Source organism: Pinus tabuliformis, chromosome 2_2 (assembly GCF_031772625.1).
Source record: "Pinus tabuliformis cultivar Carrire ecotype Pingquan chromosome 2_2, CPIR1, whole genome shotgun sequence".
In the NCBI taxonomy this organism is placed as follows: domain Eukaryota; kingdom Viridiplantae; phylum Streptophyta; class Pinopsida; order Pinales; family Pinaceae; genus Pinus; species Pinus tabuliformis.
In genome coordinates, this window is record NC_142300.1 from 193,416,538 (window position 1) to 193,437,238 (window position 20,701).

Consider the following 20,701-nt stretch of genomic DNA (forward strand, 5'->3'; position numbering starts at 1 on the left):
GAGAAAGAAAGGAACTTCATTGTACACTCATGATTTCATTTTGGCTAAGGAATTGAGACCAGAATTTGCAGCACTCTTTGGGATTCATGTGGCAATCTGTCTTGGTACAGTGCTTCTCTTGGTAATTGTGAATTTGTTTATGTAATTGTATGCCATTATATGTCTTATTTCTTTTGAACTAAACAAACAAGAGTGTAAGTAGAATCCATTGAAAGTGCAATGCTCTACTTGAAGTTTGTTTTAGTTATTTGATGTTTTCAACTGTTTGGGGAGGATCCATGATTGCTCTCGCCCTCTTCAACACCTCACCTGTATATTCCTTCCATTTAATTCAAATTTAAGTGCCAAAACGACTGCCTACCTTGCCCCATTGAGATCTCTGTAGGACTTAGCCTCAATCCCCATACCCAAAATCTATCTTTCCATCTAAGCCAACAAATCATCCTTTTATTCGATCAAACCCTTTGCACTCATACCTAGCCTAAGATTAGAAGATATTTCATTCATCTCAAGCCCTCATCGATCATTATTTGCTGAGATTGAACTGGAGAGAACCCTCTCCTGACCTGGTAGGGATAGCTACCAGGCTGAGCGTGGTTTGATGTTGGCCTTGGATCCTACTTTTTCAGCCTGAGGTAAATCTATGCACTAACATAGTGGCGACTCCACTGGGGAAGAAAAGTATATTTTTTTGTTAGTGTTATTTGCTTTATAGACTATAGACGGAGCCTGAAGTTAGCCAGGTAGCCTTCGAAATGCTCTTGCTTTGGATTAGCGAAAGTAGATAAAAGCTGCTTCAGTCAATCTCCGGTCTGGTCTTATAAATGGAGTATCTGACTTGTAAATTGCCCCAGTAACTTGTATCAAGTTCAGATATGATTGTTGATGGTGGACAACGATCAGACACATATGAAGGCTGAAATCATCTACCTGGCGACTCCACCGTTCGAAGTCCTTGAGTTTGAAAGTATTGATGGTGGCTCCACTGGCTAAATGAAGGACTCAAATGTTGCTTCTATTTTTTCAAGGTATTCATGTATCGATTTTTCTAATCTTCCTGGTTTTCCTAATCAATTACCAAAGGATGCATACATTTTGAGTAATGGCCCTAAATTCAATGGGGAAGATCTAACATTGACTCTAGAACATATAGAAAATTTTAAAACATTTGTGGAAATTCTTAGAGTTAAAAAGGAAGATGTCTTCATCAAATTGTTCTTTGATTCGTTTCAAGGCGAATGTAGAAAATGGATTGAAGGTCTTCCTATCAGATCTATTAAGTCCTTTGCAGATTTTTGGCATATCTTTCTTGAAACATGGATGGAGAAAGAGGAAGAATTCAAAATAGAGGTTCCCTCTATTCAAGGTTTTAGAGAATGGGAAGATATGTGCACGGATGATGAGGTAGATGAGAACTTTGCTTCATCTCTTTTTTCTTATCTGAAATCTTGTCGATGCAGCCATGAAGTTAAGCTCATTTTTTTGCAAGAGTTTTCCATTAAAATTGAAGGAGATCTAGCTGAATTGGAGACCCAAATACAATCCCAGGATCTGGATTGTGGAGTCCCATTCCTCGGGGACCTTTTTCAGCAGAAGGAACAGAAGGTAAGGCTGCCCGTGGATATTTTCATTGATAATTTGTAGTTGGAAGCATGTATTGAGGAGTTGGGGTAGCAAATAGAGTTTGGTTTCTTCGATCCTATTGCAGTGTACATGGGAATTTTTTTCAGTTTGAATGATAGATCAGATTGCCTTTTACACAACCTTTCCAGTTGTGTCCTGGTTCAAGCACTTCCAAGCAGTATCCTTGTCACAGTTACTTGATTGGTTGCTCTGGCATTATAGCGTTACTTGATCTATCAGTTTTGTAGCAAAGTAGGTTAGGTTTGTACATAAATAAGCTGCCCAAGGCAGCATTTCAGTTTTCGATATTTGTTTATGTACAAGTTGCAATATGTACATGTTTTTGGATTGGTATGAGTTGTTTTGGGTTTGCAGTTGTTTGACCATCCATGCCCAATGGAAGAGGCATTGTCTTCTTTCCAGATATTTGTAGTTCTTGGCACCTCCAAGGAGCTACCATCCCCATTGGAGTCGATGTTAGTTCCAGTCTTCACAGCCTGTCACCAGGGATCAACATGAGCTCTTACTATGTCTAGTTTTGTTAGATGTTTTGCACATGATGTTCGGAACAAAACATGTCACAAGTGTGTCCATTAGAAGAAGCTCAGAAAAATATTTCCAATGGTATATCACACTCCCATAACCGGTTCCGGGATTAGAAGAAATGAATGAGTGATTCTTGGTTATGCATGTTTTGAGGTCTGTGGCTGCACATAATGAAAAGTTTAGTACAAAATCAGTTTCTGAAATAATGGTAAGGAATTTTTAAAAAGTGAAAGAGGTTTTTGTTCATCACATACCAAATAAGAAAAACCTCCTTCAGTTTATGCAAAAATGCTACTATGTGGGAGATATAAAGTGATATTTGGAGCCTACATTAAAACAAAGCAAATTTTTCATATTTTTTACTATTTTAGTAATTTTAGTGCGGGGACATTTTAAAACAGATGGAAAGTAATTTTGCAAAACCCAAGGAGGTTTTTGTTACGCACAAGTCATATAACGAAAACCTCTTTTATTTTATTCACAGGTGTCATGGATTGAGATATGTGACTAGATCGTTATAGCTCATTTTCACAGATTTAAATTATTAATGATTTTATGTTTTAGAGGTGATTTTGTGGAATAGATTTCAAGCTACTGGAAATGCATTTCTCAAATTTGAGAGGGATGTTTCTCCAAAATAACCTTATGTACAAAAAAATCTTTCATTTTTGTAACAGGTAATATGGTTTAGGAGATATGAGTTCATCTTCAACACCTATTTTCAAAAATTCGGCCCAAGTTTAATGTAACTAATTATATTTTGAAGAAAATGGTTGAGCTCAATCCCTTAGTACAAGGATGAGAAAATGTATATATTTTATGAATTTCATAGTGTATGGGTTGGAATTTGGCAGAAGGTTGGACTATTGAGAAAGAAAGGAACTTCATTGTACACTCATAATTTCATTTTGGCTAAGGAATTGAGACCAGGATTTGCAGCACTCTTTGGGATTCATGTGGCAATTTGTCTTGGTACAGTGCTTCTCTTGTTAATTGTGAATTTGTTTATGTGATTGTATGCCATTATATATCTTATTTCTTCTGAACTAAACAAACAAGAGTGTAAGTAGAATCCATTGAAAGTGCAGTGCTCTACTTGAAGTTTGTTTTAGTTATTTGATGTTTTCAGCTGTTCCAGGAGGATCCATGATTTCTCTTGCCCTCTTCAACACCTCACCTATCTATTCCTTCCATCTCATTCAAATTTAAGTGCCAAAATGATTGCCTACCTTGCCCCATTGAGATCTCTGCAGGACTGAGCCTCAATCCCCGCACCCAAAATCTATCTTTCCATCTGAGCCAAAAAATCATCTTTTTATTCAATCAAACCCTTTGCACTCATACCTAGCCTAATATTAAAAGATATTTCAGTCATCTCAAACCCTCATCGATCATTATTTGCTGAGATTGACCTGGAGGGAGCCCTCTCTTGACCTGGTAGGGCTAGAAACTAGGCTGAGCATGGTTTGATGTTGGCCCTGGATCCTACCTTTTCAGCCTGAGGTAATCTAGGCACTAACAAGCCACCTTCAACTAGCTGATTGCAATTCAATCCTCCACTCATGCAATGTTGAAAAATCAAATTACGAAGGGTGATGATTTCAAGGAATGAGGACAACAGTTAAAAGAAGAAATTTTTGCAAAGGCCAAGGTCACCACAACACTCCAAGCCCTCCATCCACTTCATATTCACTATCTATTCATCAATCGTTCATCCCATTTCATTCATGAAAAAAAAGAGAGAATCCTCTCCATTTTAATGAAATTTCCAATTGCACGTTAGCAAGAAGGATGGTCAAAGAGAAAAGGAGGATCAAAAGAGATCCCTGTCACTCACATTTTTATTTTACCACTCATTACCATTCATTCCTCCATCATTTATGTCATTTTTTCCACTCATTTACTTCAGTTTACAAAGAGACTGTGTTTTCTACAGGATGATCCTGTAGGAATTACAGAGACCGAGAAATCCTACAGGAGGAAGTCCTAAGGAAAATAAATGGTGGAACAAAGTAGCACAATGTTGATAAGGGTGTGGAAGACCTTGCCAAACTAAAAAAACAATCAAGAACCATCTTGAATAAGGCGAAGAAGGCAAACTAATGGTCTCAAGAAACAATGATTTTTCTTTGCACAAATATGTTTTTTGACTTGTCCTTGCAGAACTTACAACCAAGATTCTTAATGCACAAGAGAGAGGCCACTAGGGCCATGGATGAGGCACAATGAGGTCACTAAGCTGGTCAGAGGATGAGTAACACTTTTCAATAGGGGGGTATGATGGGCCTCTAAATTACACATAAATTAAGGCCCCTGCCTCTAATTTAAAACATAAATTAAGGCCTATTACCATCCTTCAGCACATTAAATCTCTCTTTTTGCATTAGATAATTTATTTTTAACTTTAATATATTCATTAGGAAGGTTTATGAATAATTGAATATTTGTGCCTAATATTATTTATTTTTGTGGAATATTATGAGAACATTGGGAAGATTATGAAGAGTTGGACGGGGAGATAATTTAGGGACTTGTTCCCTACTAGTGGAGGATGAATAATAAATAATAAGTCAACAAGATATTATGGAATTATGGCACAAATTGTGGAACTCCAATGATTGAGAAAATATGGGAATGTGTTCCACTAATCAAGGGAGCAGATCCACCAATCAAGGGAGAATATCCACTAAACAAGGGATTTCAATGGGGAAATCTTCTTCCATCCGTGGGGAATGGTTCTTAATCATTTTTTATAAGTACCAAGTCAAATTTGCCTCTAGGGAATGATTGAGAAAATCTAGGAATGTGTTCCCTGCCATTTATGAAAATTCCTAGAATTGGGGACTAGATCCACTAATCAAGAGATTTTGGTGGGGAAAGCTTCCTCTATTCATGAGGAATGATTCCTAATCATTTTTTATAAGTACCAAATCGAATTTTCCTCTACGGGGAGGTTTTCATTAGTGTTATTGTGGAGAGAGCTTGTATTCTTGCAACTCCATTGTATTTTATTGCAGGGATGTAAATCTATTGATGAAAATAATGAAGATTGGTGCCATGTTCAACTTCTAAATCTTGTTCTCCTCCATAAGTCTCTAAGTTTCCTTGGGCTTGGCCATCCTAGGAACCTCAGAGCCCTTTTATATCATTTTCTTTCCTTCTTTTCATTGCTTATTCACATGCATCTCTAGTTTTTATGTATTTCTATTTCTGCATTTAGGATTAGTAATTTCTTGTTGTAAGGTTGAGTTAAATGTTTGATGTAAGTTATTTTGCAGGATCAAAAGCATTATTTCATCCTTCGAAAAGCTTTGGAAGTTCATAGTAATCATTGAGTTGCTTGGATTAGTCTTCTTATTCCCAAAACTAGATTGTTGGACCTCCCTTTTAGCAAAGAACAATAAATTTCTTCTATTTGTTAGAGCATTCTAATGAGATTCAATAAACTTGATTCCACTTGTATTAGATCACAAAAAAAATTCTACTCCATTACATTTGCACTTGATTTGGTTAGGCATTTTTTATATTTGCTAGCTCACTAGTTCTTGAATTTCTATATTTTCGACTAGTAATGTTTTTTATTTTTTTAGAATGGAATAACTTAGGTATTTCTGAGTGATTCCACTTAGAATAGGGACCTAAGACATCTTATTTAATAAAAAAAATTGTCACATCCACTTTGGATTTGATTTCTTGGTAATTAAACCCTCTCCAATTTCATCATTTCACAAGGAAACTTCTCCAAGATTTTTTAGCAAATCAATCCATCTCCCAACTTTGGTTTTGTGTTTTGAGTCATCCTAGACATTTGGTCATTCCATTCCACCCATCTACCACCTTTCATATGCCTCCCATTACCTCCAAAAGCTTACATTTTTCTCTCGGTTGTATTTTATAGGTTTCTTGTAATTCCTACAGGATCTTCCTGTAGGTTTCTAGTACATTATGTAGGTTTTCCTGAAACGACCTGTTTTGAGGCCGAATTGATGGAAAACCTCTAGGAAGTCACCAAAATCCTCCCAAGGGTCTCCCAAACCATCCAAACATCTCCTAACCCTCCCATCCAACCTCCAACATCCTTAATTCACCTGCCACATCACCGAAGGAAATTAGTTTGCATACTTGATTTTGCATGAAAAGACAAAAAGACAAAAACAAATTTATTTCAGTCCCTTTACTTGCACATTAGTGATGTTTGATGCTTCTTAATTCCATTCTTAAATAGTAGCATTTTTTTCAGGATAATTCATTATTGCAACACATAGTTTCTTCGCAGTTAATTAGGAAATCGTGTGATTTAGCATTGAATTTCCGTCTCTTTCCTTGTACTTTCTTTCTTGCAATAGGTAAATGTTCCATTTCGAACATTTCATTTTTTGTAATTAGTTTAGGATTTGGCTTTAGTACATGCATTCCATTACATCATGATAGTGAAGGAAGGACACATTGTATGCCGCACATATAGTTCAGACACCTCTTAAGTTTGTACGAACCCCGGGTTGATAAATAAAGTCAGTAGCCTTGGGAGTTGCAACATTCTTGTTGCAATACCAAGGCTCATCAGGTTGCAAGGACATATGTAATTTGGATAGGTCATTAAAATTCCTTTCATAAGAAAGGAGGATAGATATTGTCCATGAAAGAGAAGTCATTGATATCTATGGAAATGTCACTGAAGTTCAGGCATTGTTTGAATGCATGAAAAAGGATCAAGGGACTCATAGGATTCTTATGAAATTAGTCAAAGGTCCTCTCATCCCTATGTATCATAGGAGACATAAAATAGATATATAATAATAGAAGATATATTGTATGAAAATGCAGTAAAGAAGGACATATCACTTAGACCTAATCTACACAAAATTGAAGGTATCAAAGAATGAATGGATATCTTTATAAGATCCCAATCGGGAGATCTTGGAGAGATGATAAGAATATAATATTCATTGTTCTTAAATTCACTAAAGTTACTTCATTCGACAACTTGTGGTCTCTATGCTAGATAGAAAAAGATAAGTTGAGGGAAAAAGTGTTGAAGGTTAAATGACTCAAAAATTTGCAAAAAGGAAAGGGAAGTTTGGTCCTCAAACAAGACAGAACAATATAACTAAGATTCAATGTTATGGAAAGAAATCTCATATCACTAGAAAGATGGAGGAAGCTGAAGAAAAAGGCCAAGGAAAGAGGGAGCAAAAAATCTCTACTATGATTGAGATGGTGTCCCTCATAAAAGGGTCTTATCATAAGCTCCTACATATTTTGTTATAGATATGACCATGATGAATAAAAGATGCATTGTGGCATCATGGAAGCATTAGAAGCAAGAGCTCGTAACATCACCATGGGAATCATGAAGGATAGAAGGAAGAAAATCCATGGAAAACAAACATGAAGGATATAGATCTTGGGAACCTCATTGGGCATTGAAGGAAAATATGAAGTCATCAAGGACAAGGCTCATCATACATCAAGTCAAAAGGGAAACATATGACAGATAGGGATATGAAATATCCTCAGGATTCTATGATGGAATCCTCATTAGAGGGTTCACTAATATAGAGAGGAAGCAAGTGTTTCATTAGGAACTCCAACTTGTGGAATTCATGGATGATGTTATCATGACATAAGAGATGAAGCAGATCAAGCAGTTGAAGACACTTCAATCAAGGAAACTACTGAAAGAGGCCTAGATGACCTAAAGATAAATGAGGTATGTATGCTTATGTTTAATATTATAATGTCATGTCATATGTTTGCAGGTAACATGGATCACTACTTCTATCTTAAGAAGCATGATCAAGGGAAAAGGATCTCCTCCTATGAAAGGATGCAGGAAGGCATAAGTCACACTAAATGAAATCCACATAATATGTCCTCATATGAAGTACGAGGTGGTTGAATATAATTAAGGAAATATGTTTGGAAGCTCTTGGGAATGGAATGAGTGAGGAAGAAAGAGATCATGAGATATTCAACCCTGATGAAGGTGATTAACATCCAAAAGACCAAGAATATTTGACTAGGAAATCTCCCCGAAATATATGAGGACTCTGATGAAAGTCTGAAAAATATGGAGACCCTTGACAATGGACATATTTGGGAGATGTGTCAACATGTATGAATTATGTTGATACCTACAGGAAGATTTCATGATGAAGATCCATCTTGTAACATACTATTTGATTTAATGTTATGTTTTGATTTCTTGAATAACGTTTGGATGGGTTCATGCACGGCTACTGGAAAAAGAGTTGTAAGTACAAGTACAACTAGCATTCATGTGATGAATGGAAATTCCTGAAAGAAACATGATGAGGAAGAAGTATCCATATGGCGAAGGCTCTAGATATGTATCAATAAGGCCAATTTTAATGAAGAAAGGAATGACATGAAAAACCAAGAAGAAAAGTGATCGATGGCTAATGCCCTACAAGGAAGAAGCTCAATTGAATTTCATGACATCAAGGAAATTGGTCAAGTAGCTAAACGACCCATGAAAAAGAAGTTGATGATGAAAAGGAGAGTCCCTAGATAAGAGGGAACTCTGACAAGTATCTAATTGAGAGAGAGCTTGGGAAAGTTCTTGGTCAGAAGGAACTTGGGTAAATTCTTTTACATGAATGGGAATATCTTCCCTAGTTTAGAGGGAGAGATAGACACAACATTCTTATCTTCACTTGGGAAGGAAGAATGAAGGATTGGGTAATCATCTGGCATTCGATGCTCTTTGAGGATGTGTAGGAAATCCAAGATAAGAGTAGGCAAGGGAACCAATATTCTTTGAGGGTTGGGAACCAAAAATATGAATAGTCCTAGAAGTTCATACTCAGTGAACACCCGGGTGGGTATGTACCTTGAGAGACAATGATGAAGGTGTCTATAGCCATTGGTCTCACCAACATTGTGCTCTAATCTAATAAGAGATAGATATGTCAGTCAAGGCCTTCTTTTGGAAACAATTTTGGTTGCTATGATGTTATACATATGGGTTACCAATCCAATTCTTCTTATGATAAATTCTTCATATTGAGAATGACCAAGTACCATTATGAATACCTCCCTAGTTAAGAGGGAGTGTTAAAGAAAGTGTAAGTAGGTTTGGTATTCATGTGATGCAGGAAAGTGTTCCCTCTATGGACAGAGGCAACCCCTCTAGCCCAAGAGTGGGTCTAGTCACAACAAAAACAGATCAACAATTGATTTCCTTAAACAGTCATCGTTGGAGGCCTACCTCAAACTGGTGGTCGATGAAGTTCTATTGCACTACTCCAGCTTCTGCTTCCTTCTCCTCAATGAATGATCAACCTGAAACAATACGAAGAAAACACAATAAAGCATGTAACCGGAAAACAACAATGATCTATTTACTCATAAAGTCAAGAAGTCATGAGCTATCAAGTAAATTACATACAAGACATAGGAAAACATCATTGATTGTATTAATAATGAATTAAGAGCAAGCTTACAACCAAGTCTTGACGTCACAAGCCTTCTCAGAGGATCCAACCAGTATGTTTCTCAAGCATTCACTCTTTAAGGATGAATTTCCCAACATACAATGTCTCTCTCTCACTCATAAGCTTTAACACAAAGTTAAGGGCACTCCACAACCTTCCATAAGCTATCAACAATCCCACACTTGTCACACCCACACCAGCTATCTATCAAACTCAAAAGCACTAGTAGTACTACTCAACCAAAGGAATTACTAACTTGTTAAAAAAGCTAGCAGATCATAGCAATGGTGAGTGATTTTATAGGAGAAGGAGCCTCCATGAAATGTGGAAGGAAGAGCTCATCCTCAAGGAAGGTATCAAAAATGATAAAACTACCATGCCAAATGAGGAAGGGCGACCCAAACTATGCCAACAACCAAGTCTGGAGACATCCAAAAGGTCGACTGTTGAAATGAATTTCCCAATCTGGATCATCGCGGGACATGAACTAATTACTCATGACAACATCGTGAGGAGGCAATGCATGCAGACTCATCGTCGCAAGACACAACTCATAACCTCGCGCTAGGTCTAGAAATAGGACCATCTCGGGAAACAGATTTACACCAGCAATGGAGTCACGATGAGACCGTTATGGACATGGGAACGTTGTGTATATTAATGTTTTACTAGCGATGAGTCAGAAACTTAAGGAATGAGGGTCAATTTGTAGCAACAAAGAGCATTTGCTTAATCTTCTTACATCAGTGGGAAGATATGAACATGTTGATTTGACACATGACACAGTAGAAGGACTGAAATGAGGACAGTGACAAATTACTGTGTAATAGATTCCCCCTAAAGCGTGAAGCCTGAGAGAGTGGGACGGGTGAAATGCTTTACGAAATTGTCTGAACTGGAACCACCTTGAAGATCCTGCAGGTGCAAGTACAACTGATATCTGTAGTAGTGAAATACATATAGTCTAGGCATGGGTGCAGCCATCCATAAGACATATGAGACTTGGTCTATGGTATGGACACAACCACCCAGTTGATAAGCCCATAATAATGACAAAGGTATGGTCGCAGTCATCCATGAAGACGCAGGCATGGTCACAACCATCCATCAAAGAGTCATATATGTAATCACGAACCAATCCACGCAACCCGAACATCTGTAATCTTAGTTCGAGGTCTTTAAACCCAACTGATCATAGTACAAATTCTATCATGTGAATAGATGTGCTGAAGTCGAACATGATAGAAAGTCGCTTGATTACTGGCCAATGATGAAAATTGTTAACAAGCGCAAGAGAAACCATCATTAATGTGAATGGCTCTCAAGGTATTGTCCAATACAGTCTTCTAAGTGCGAAAAATGAGCTGAAGTCGAACACTCATGGAATCACCCAATCGAAGACCAATGAGGAAAGTCTGTCATCAGGCACGAAGAACTTGCCATTGAGGCATGCAAGTCCCAAGGTACCGAAAGGGATCTCTAGATTAATCTCCTAGATAAGGAGCTGGTGTCGACAAGAGACGATCCGTCGCAGGAGGGCCATGATGTTTCCCCCATCAACGACACGAGATAAGGAACAAGTGGTAGATGGTGAAACAGAATATCAGAGGAGGAGGTAAGGATGTAAACTGTAGAAAGATTATACTCTTGAACATATTGGTGACACGACTCTCGAAAGTGGTATCATTTTGATACCAAAGGATCAGAGGCTTGATGGAGGCAACATAGATCAGAGGGAATGAGGCGAAATGGCAACCCAGAACCATGAAGGCCAAATGGCGATGTATGGATATCCCAACCTGACAAGCAGCAAAAGTGTCGATGTTCAAGAATGACTAGCTACCGCAAATAACCAATGATGATTTCCAAATTTTCCCCCACCATTACTGGTGAGTACCCCAATTATTATTGAAAACAAGCTTGAAGGGGATAGCATATTCTTGTGATATAAGTTCGACCTTCGGTCGAATCCAACCTAGTAATAGTTTAACGAGCCCTAGGGAGGAGAAGCTCGAGTTTTGTCATGGTGATGAGTCCAATGTTGTCGGGGTTTAATGAGTTCAACATAGGTAGAACTCAGAGTCTTTTCCATATTTAGAGAGCTTCAAAAAGACACAGAAAGAAAACTCCAGGGGGGTCCTTTTTAGTAGATTTGTGTCCCTCAAGCCCGAGAAAGTATAAAATAATACTCGAGAGATCTGCTTGACCATTACGATGAAGGAGTACTTTTTGTAATTAGTGACCTCGATCTGAAAGAGTAGAAAAGCGATCGAAGACACGTCGTTTCGTAACCAATATCGGACCCGAAACGACAAAATTTCGGCAATCTTTTCATGTTTATATGGTCGGAAAAGAGATCAAAGTAGACTGCCTCTTATTTCGTTTAACGAGTCAAAAGGAATAACTCGACAATCTTTTCGTATTTTACGAGTCAGAAAAGAGCTTAAAGGTGACTCGACCTAGAGGAATGAGTGGTATAAAGGGTAGCAATGGGTTCCGACAATGGTGGAATTGCTCAAAACATGTAATGGTCAAGAGGCTGGCTAATAAAACCACTCATCACTATGGTTCCTCAGGAAAGAAAAAACAACCAAGTGAAAGCATATCATCATCCAAAGAGATGGTGGCGATGGAATGAAACAACCAAGGCTCATCTAATAGAATTTAGTGGATAAAAACGACAATCACGAGATGTAAATCGGGTGGGTTCATTTTTACACAAGCTTGAACCATGGAGAACTTTGCTTGGATTCGGTTTCATGTTTACACAAGCTTGAAACAAAAAACTATGCTTGTTATAAGTTTGCATGCCCCCAGCATAATGATGCAAATCGAGGTACATGCCCCCCAAGCTTCATTGCATTCAACGAGGTGGATGGAATGAAGGTTCATTTTCGAGATCTTGGAAAGACTCGACTTGGATTTTACGAGTTCTTAATCAAAGACTCGATTCAGGAAAGGGAGGTGTTTCATTTTTTTTTTAATGAGGTTGACATGGTGAAAGAACTATCCTCATAACCCTTATTTAATTTTGTAACGAGGTTGACATAAGATCAAGAACTTTCCTCAAGACTCCTTGTTTCATTTTTTAATGAAGTCGACACAAGAAAAGAACTCTCGTCAACACACCTAGTTTCATTTTTTAACGAGGTTGACACAGGAACAAAATATCCTCGGAGCTCCTTGTTTCATTTTTTAACGAGATTGACACAAGACAAGGGACTATTCTCCATGATCCTTATTTCATTTTTTAATGAGGTTGACACAAGATCAAACTATCCTTGAGCGTCCTTGTTTCATTTTTTAACGAGCTTGACACAAGATTTGGAACTATGCTTGATCATCTGTTCATGGGCCAGATGAGAACATGGCTCCCAAGAGGTCTTTGCTGGAAGGAAGAAATGCACTCTGGGAGGGATACATGTCATGAGGTGCTAATGACAGATTAGGTTCCAATGCCCCCAGTACATGATGTACGAGACCATTTGCATGAGCATCAGCAAAGGTGGAGATGGAACGGGTAGCCACATAATTGACCTATGGCAAGGAAGGTACTTCTTGCGAGCAAGAACCGATAGGGGATGATGGCTGCACAGGAGGCACCGGGGGACTAAAGAACGATAATTGATCGATGGTCACCATTCTTCCATCATGTGGAAAATAGACCACATGGAAAAGTGAAGAGACAAGGGCCCCCATGGCATAAACATAGTCACGGCCAAGGAGAAGACTGAAATCTAAAGCACCTTGGACAACCATTACGTCTATATAGATGGTTTTTCCTCCCAAAGTAACAGGAAACTTCGGAAGGATCCCCAAAGGTCGGTTGGTTCCTCCGTCAAACGCCAACAGATTCTGTGCGACCGACACAAGCTGCGGGGAGCCCAAAGCTTGCCAAGTAGCGAAAGGCATGAGGCTAACCGATGCACCCTCATCCAAGATAGTGCCTGTTACACAGTAATTTGTCACCATCCCTGTTACTCCTCTTTCCGTACCTTGGAGGACCCATCTCGGGAGTTATAAGAAGTGACAAAGGCTAAAAACACTTGCATTATGTTCCCCTGAGTAAGTACTCCATGTTCCCTGAAGACACCTTCTGCAGATCATCCCTAAAAAGTGCTCTTTTTCCATTGGCGCAAGTCCACAGTATCCTACCCGCACCAATGATGGAGATCCTCAAAAGAGGGTGCGACCATTGGCGCTCTGCCTTAGAACAACAGTCACGCCAACCAAATTTAGTCGTGCTTTTTGCCTTAACGCACGTTCGACTGTTTTTTCCTTCATTACATGGAGCTTTTCTGAGGATAAAAAATCAGTCTTTTGTCGAGCTTTATCCATCTTTATGGCTTTTGAGGATAATGCTAATCCGCAAAAGGTGTCCCGGTTCATCGTATCCTCCTCCCTTCTTCATCTATATAAGCTTGTCATTATGCATTGGACAAGCTAGTGTTGGAGAGTGTTAGAGAGTGTTGGAGAGTGTTAGTGCTAGTGATTTAGTGATTGAGTGATAGTAGTGATGATTATTGGTCATGGAGTGTTAGATGTTGAGTTCTTGGAGGAATGCTAGTGAGTGCTAGAGAGGTTATGCTGCCGGAGAGGAGATGCATGGCAAGACACATATAGTTATTCGCCCAGCCAGGAGAAGGGTCGACGTCAGAACAATGGTTGTAACTTTTCTTGTTTATTAATTGATGAGCGACTGCTATTATAGTTCCAATCTCATTATCTATCATGGTGATGTGTTGATTTATTTCCTTTCTGACTGAAATATAGTTGTGCCTTGGTAGTTCTTGTGTTGGTATATGTCTCTTCCTTTGCATGTGCAGGTGTTCGTTTGTGATCTGTTGGAGCAAGGGAGCGGGGATATCAACTCTGCTTCAATCATAGCGTTGGACTCCAGGTTAGTCTTCTTGATTCACCTTTGATGCATAACTAGGAACTTGCGTAGCAGCGTGGTTTGTTTGTGGCTAGTTCTGTTATAGGCTAGTGGGATCGCCTCTGTCCGCAGAGGGGATTTACCTGACCAACAAATTGGCGACTCCGCTGGGGCTAGAACTATTTGATTTCTGTCTTGCATGTTAATTTTCTTCTGCTTGCTTGAGTGAATGAGCTTCCTAAGTCAGTTTTGAGATTATTCTTTACTGTTTGACCCATCTGAGCACTGTCAACCCTAGCTGAGGTCGTATCATTTATTTTTCTAGTTGGCAAGCTTAATTGGCGCGGTTATTTCTCTGACAGTCGCGCCAGTTGGCGCATGTTGCTCAAAAGCAGCTCGCGCCAATCCTGTGGTAGCGCAAGTTGCATGATGACAGTCGCGCCAGCTCTGTAAATTTTGCCTGTGTGTGGGTGGAAAGCTCATTTAGTCTCTTTATATATCTCTTTCAGACTCTGGAACTGTGTTGAACCTCTGCTTGACTGGTCTTAGCTTGTATCCCTCAGCTGTTTGCTCATTTCTATTGATTTTCGTCTCAGGCCTAGGATATCTAGGGGCTTTGCATGACTAGCCTTCTGTGGGAAGTTTTGATCTCTTGATTATCCAGTCAACTTGTTGGTTGTGTTCTGCACCTATCCAGTGCTTTGTTAAAGCTTGATCTTCTATACTCTGAATACTTCACTTCTAGCCTCTTTGAAGTTCACTAGTCTTTGTGTTTTTCCTTGCTTGCATGGTTCATTTTAGTGTTTCAGAATTGGTTCTATTTCATTAACTGAACTTGGATTGTGCATATCTCTTAGAATTTGTTTACATGCATCATGCCATCTTAAAGGAAAGAAAAATAAAAAATCTCTTGCATCATAGTGGTTAGCATTTATTGTTATTTGTTGCTATTAAAAAGAAAAATACAAAATTTCGTTTCTTGTTATTAGCTGCATTAGGGTCTTTGTTGTTTGTTGAAGTGATCGTTTCGTTTGTGAAAAAGATCTCAACCCTCCTATAGATAGAATTCATCGAATCAAATGGTTTAATTTTGGCATATAGTTTGCATGTAAAAAGTTTTTGAGATATCACATACGGTAGGACCAAAAAACTGAAACATAATCAAAGATAAACTTTAAAATGAACTCAATGAACATAAAAACGCATTGGAACATAACGCAAACACTCTAGAGGTCTAGGTTAGAGACGTGTTCCGACGTCTTTAAACCTGGTAGTTTATCGTCGAGTGGTTGGGTGATTCCTCCACAGTGAAACGATAGGTGCCAATACGGACTGTGCTCCCACGTACCGTCGAGTATATATTGGGAGACCCCTATAGGAATAAAGCCTTTATCCATAGGAAGCCATGTCAGCCGCCCTACGATTCGCAATGCAGTGAACACAACATTCACGAAGATCGACCACCCGTACCCTAAAAAGTATTCTGTGGTTTTGCGAAAAGTTTGGCATACCCTCTACCTAGAATTCCAGAGCAGTCACTTTTGATCCTTTTCGGACTCCCTAAACGAAAAGGCGCCTGTGAGCGTCTTGTCACTTCGTGCTCATTAAATATTCGAAGGAGACTAGAGTCATCTTTTATCCTTTTCTCGACTCTTAAAAAATGAAAAGGTTAAGTTCAGTGTCTTAAAATTTATTGCCCACGATAACATCTACCCAGTTAGATTTTGTAAGTTTCATCCTGGCGGAATCACCAGTTTCGTCTTCTACCGAAACACCGGTGGTGAGTCTCCCTGTGGTTCTAAGTATACAACCACTTAGTTCTCGTGCCCCAGGTGACGAGACTTACCAATTTCATTGGAACCCTACGTGGGAACCGTTTGAAGACGGTACCCCTTTTTGGGACCATCCTTCTCCTCGTGGGTCAGTCCCACCAGTTTCATCTGACATGGATGATTTGTCTCCTACAACAACTGATGAGTCCATTGCAACGAGCGGTGACATTCCCACCTCAACGGACCCTATACATGTTAGTAGTATGCCTACTACTACAAATTTACCACTGGGCTATAAAGCTTTGAGAGATGCCACGCCTTCTGGAACTCCGTTCACAGGTCCCATTTGGTCATCACACACTTTTCCTACGACGGAGCCTTTTACTCCACCAAGTCACAGTCTATTTTTTACCTCCGTCACAACCGCTCCCACGGTATGTGCAGCCCCCTTGACTTCTATTTCTAGTCTTCCCTCAGCTTCTTTGTTTGGAGTCTTTGACCCCATGACAAATGTCCCAATGCAGGAGCCATATGATCCATATTTGTCATCTCAACCGGTTGTTGAGGTATCGGTCCCATTGTCAATTGATTGGACCTCCACCTCTTTCCATGGTGGTCAAGTTTTATCTGCGCGATCTCCAATACAACCCCCTCAAGACCAACCAGGGCAATCCGTTCATGGAAACCCTTTCGTTACTGTTGCTCCTTTTTCCTCTTCTTATATGCAACCTTCTGGTAACTCAGGTCAGTCGTCTTTTCAACAAGTCCAACCTGGTATCTAGCAAGGCTATCCCGTTGGACAAAGTGGTCAACAAACTATTAACCCAAACCAATCCAATGTCCAGTATAGTCCAATGTTTGGACAAGTTACTCAACCACTCGGTCAACCTACTGTCCAGTATTCACGACCCTCTGGGCAGGTTGATCAGCCTCAAACACAGTTGGGCCAACCAACTGCCCAGTCTCCTCATCCATCTAGTCTGCTAGGACAACCTTCAGCTGCGCAACAACAGTTCCAACAGGTAGGCCAACCTCAGTATCAGCAGGTACAACCTTCTGGACAAATCGGCCAACCTCACTATCAACAAGGTTTTCCTTCTGGCCAGATAGCCCAAACTATAGGACAGTCTATTGGCACTACTCAATCCGGTCCGTGGCCCCAAATGGGACCCCAATACCCATCTGGACTTCAAATGTAGGCTGGGTCTCAATCGCAAACTTTTTATCCAACCCAGCCTGGTCCTTCAACTCAATTCGGCGCCCCACCACTGTATGGCTACCAACAACCTCAAGGGCAATTTTCGTTTGCCCCGTACCAGAACTACCAGCAACCGCAAGCGAATCCCTCGCAAACTTATCAACAGCAATATGGCACACCTGTAGCATCATTTGGTAATCCTTATGCTGGGGGGCACTATATAAATCCCTACGGCCAATCCACTATGGGGCCAAATCCTTCCGAACAAACTCTATGGGGGCAACCACCACCTGGCTGGAACCCTGGTGCTCCACCCTACCAACAGCCCCAGATGCCTTTCAATCCTCAATTACCATTCTTAGCGACTTTAGAATTACCAGATGTATCCAAATTAACCAATGATCCTATTCTTCATAATCCTTATTGGCCTCCAGTTCCAACTAAAATACCTGGTGACTGTCCAAAATTCGATGGTAAAGCCAATGAAGACCCACAAGCCCATATTATGACCTATCATTTGTGGTGTTCATCTAATTCATGGCTTGACGATTCAATTCAGCTTCGCCTTTTTCAAAGGACTCTCACTGGCTCTGCCGCTAAGTGGTATATCGAACTTCATCGCGGGTCCTTTCAAGATTTCAATTCCTTGGCTATGGCATTTCTCACTCACTTCCAGTTACCCATTCGATACGAAACGGGTATGCACCTCCTCACTTCCTTAAGACAAATGACAGCTATGCATATCTCTGATCATATCCATGAATGGAGATGGCGTAGACGTATGATCAAATTTTGGATTCCCGACCAACTTCTTACCGATTGGTTTACGACTTCGTTCGTGCCTCCGATAGCTCGGGATATCGCCATGGGGGCGTGTGTCACTCAAGAGCAAGCTATTGCTCGAGCTCAGTACCTTGACTTGGTTTATTCTCAGTCAGGTACATTATATGATTATTTGCCTGATGTCCCACGACAAGGAACGTCTAAAGCCCCGCCAACACCCACTGTTGACGGTATCATTGGTTCAGTTAATTCATCCTCAAAGAAAAATTCGACGAACCCTGCAAAGCAAAAAACATCTGCTTCGAATGGACAACCTTCCCAGGCATCGCCTGGTTCGAATGTTACTTCTGAGGTTAATGCCGTCCAATCTAATACGACAAACAAGGCTTCGAAAGAGAAGAAAAAAGGGAAAGTGAAAAATAAGCCGGAGCAACCTAAGCAGGAAACCCCAAAACCTCAACCTGAGGACGGGACTAAACGCAAACCCAAATATCCTTGTCTTATTTGCAATGAAAATCACTTTACCAAGGATTGCCCGAGGCGGTCCGAAGTTAGTCGTTTGTTAAAAGGCACCTCTGGGACTCCTGCGGTGCTCAAAGAGCCCTTTCCCACCCAACACACTCAAAAAACTCAAATGGTGGCTGACCCTACTCAGCCTCCCTCTTCCTTTGGTTCTCAAGTGTTTATGGCTGGTACAATACCCATTAATATCAGTACTCGAACGAAAGATTATTCGTCATCTGCCGGGAAGGAGCCTGAGGTTCCCCCAAGTGCTCCCCCGTTCAGTTCAGGTCCGCTCCACATCGAGAGACCTACCACTGAAACGCCTCTTCGACCCCCTCCAAAAGGAGTACTCCGGAAATCCTCGTATAATCCGAATGCTCGTGCTGCACAGCACTACAACATCGTTGAGGACTTAGCACAGACTCCGTCGGCTATGTCCGCTTTAGAGGTTCTCCAGAGCTGCCCTTCTCAGAGAAATTCCATGCTATCTGCCATTGGTGGCATAGACCCGGCTGATTCGGATTTAATAACTTTTGACTTGGAACGCCACACTCTAAGACTCCCTCCCCAAATCGCCTTCCTCATACAGGTAATTATTGATTCCAAGACGATTCATCGTACAATTATTGATGAAGGTGCCTCAACTTGCATCATGTCCGTTGCCTGTTGGAAAGCGATTGGATCTCCGACGTTGAGCCAATCTCCCACTACCTTGGAAGCTTTTGATGGAAGAGCGTCCCGTCCTTACGGTATACTCCAACGTTTACCAATCTCTTTGGAAGGGAAGACGGTCGAGATGGAAGTTGAAGTCGTTGATGCTACTCTAACCTACAACCTCCTTCTCGGACGTAGCTGGATATACGCAATGCAAGCTGTTGCTTCATCTTTCTTCTGAATCATACGTTTTCCTCATCAAGGGAAGATCGTTACCGTTGACCAACTCTTTTTTTTTCTTCTTCTTCTGAAGGCACCATCCCGTTCGTGGACCATACCTCCAAATTACCTAAGACTCTGGGAGCTGGACTTTTCAAAGATCCTGATCTTATGGGTGTTTTTCCACTCCCTCCTCTAAATGTCGCCTCTGTCAATATGATCACTACTGGCTCTGATCCGTGGCTCGTACCCCCTACAGACCAAGTAGATCCCTGGGGCGACCAGATGCCATTGAGTCCCGCCGAGTTTAATTATGTTGAAATCATTGCTGCCTCGGCTCCCTCCTCTACGCTTACTCCATCCTCAGGACTTCTAGATAAGGCTTCTTCGGATTCTCTAGGAGAAATATTCCTCTCTGACGAAGCTATTATTGAGACTATGTCTCTAGAGGAACCTCCCTCGTATAGTTCTCACCATCGTTCCTCATTTCTCCCTGCTTCGCAGCATTTCCTGACATGCCTCGAGCGGTTTGCTCCTTGTCTACCATCACAAATCCTTCAAACGCCTATTCAAATTGATCAGGTTTTTTCTGAAGGGAATATGGCAAACATTACACGAACCCAACCCCTCGACATCTTTGTTAAACCTGGGATAGTCGAGCATCTTCACATCGGAGTCACTTGTACTCCAGAGGAGATTCAACTTTATTCCGAACTTTTTCGCGAATTTCGTGATGTTTTCGCTTGGTCCTATGAAGAAATGCCTGGCATTGATTCTAGTATAGTGATGCATGAAATAATCACGTACCCAGATGCTAAGCCTGTTCGTCAATGTCTACGCCCTGTACACCCTCGGAAGGCTGCGGCGATTAAGGCCGAAGTAGAAAAGCTTCTTAACGCCGGTTTTATTTACCCTATTCCTCTTACAGATTGGGTTTCTAACATTGTCCCTGTAACTAAAAAACAAGGTACAATCCGGGTTTGTGTCGATTACCGTGATATAAACAAAGCCTGTCCTAAAGATAATTTTCCCACACCATTCATTGATCAGATCATTGACGAGTGTGCCG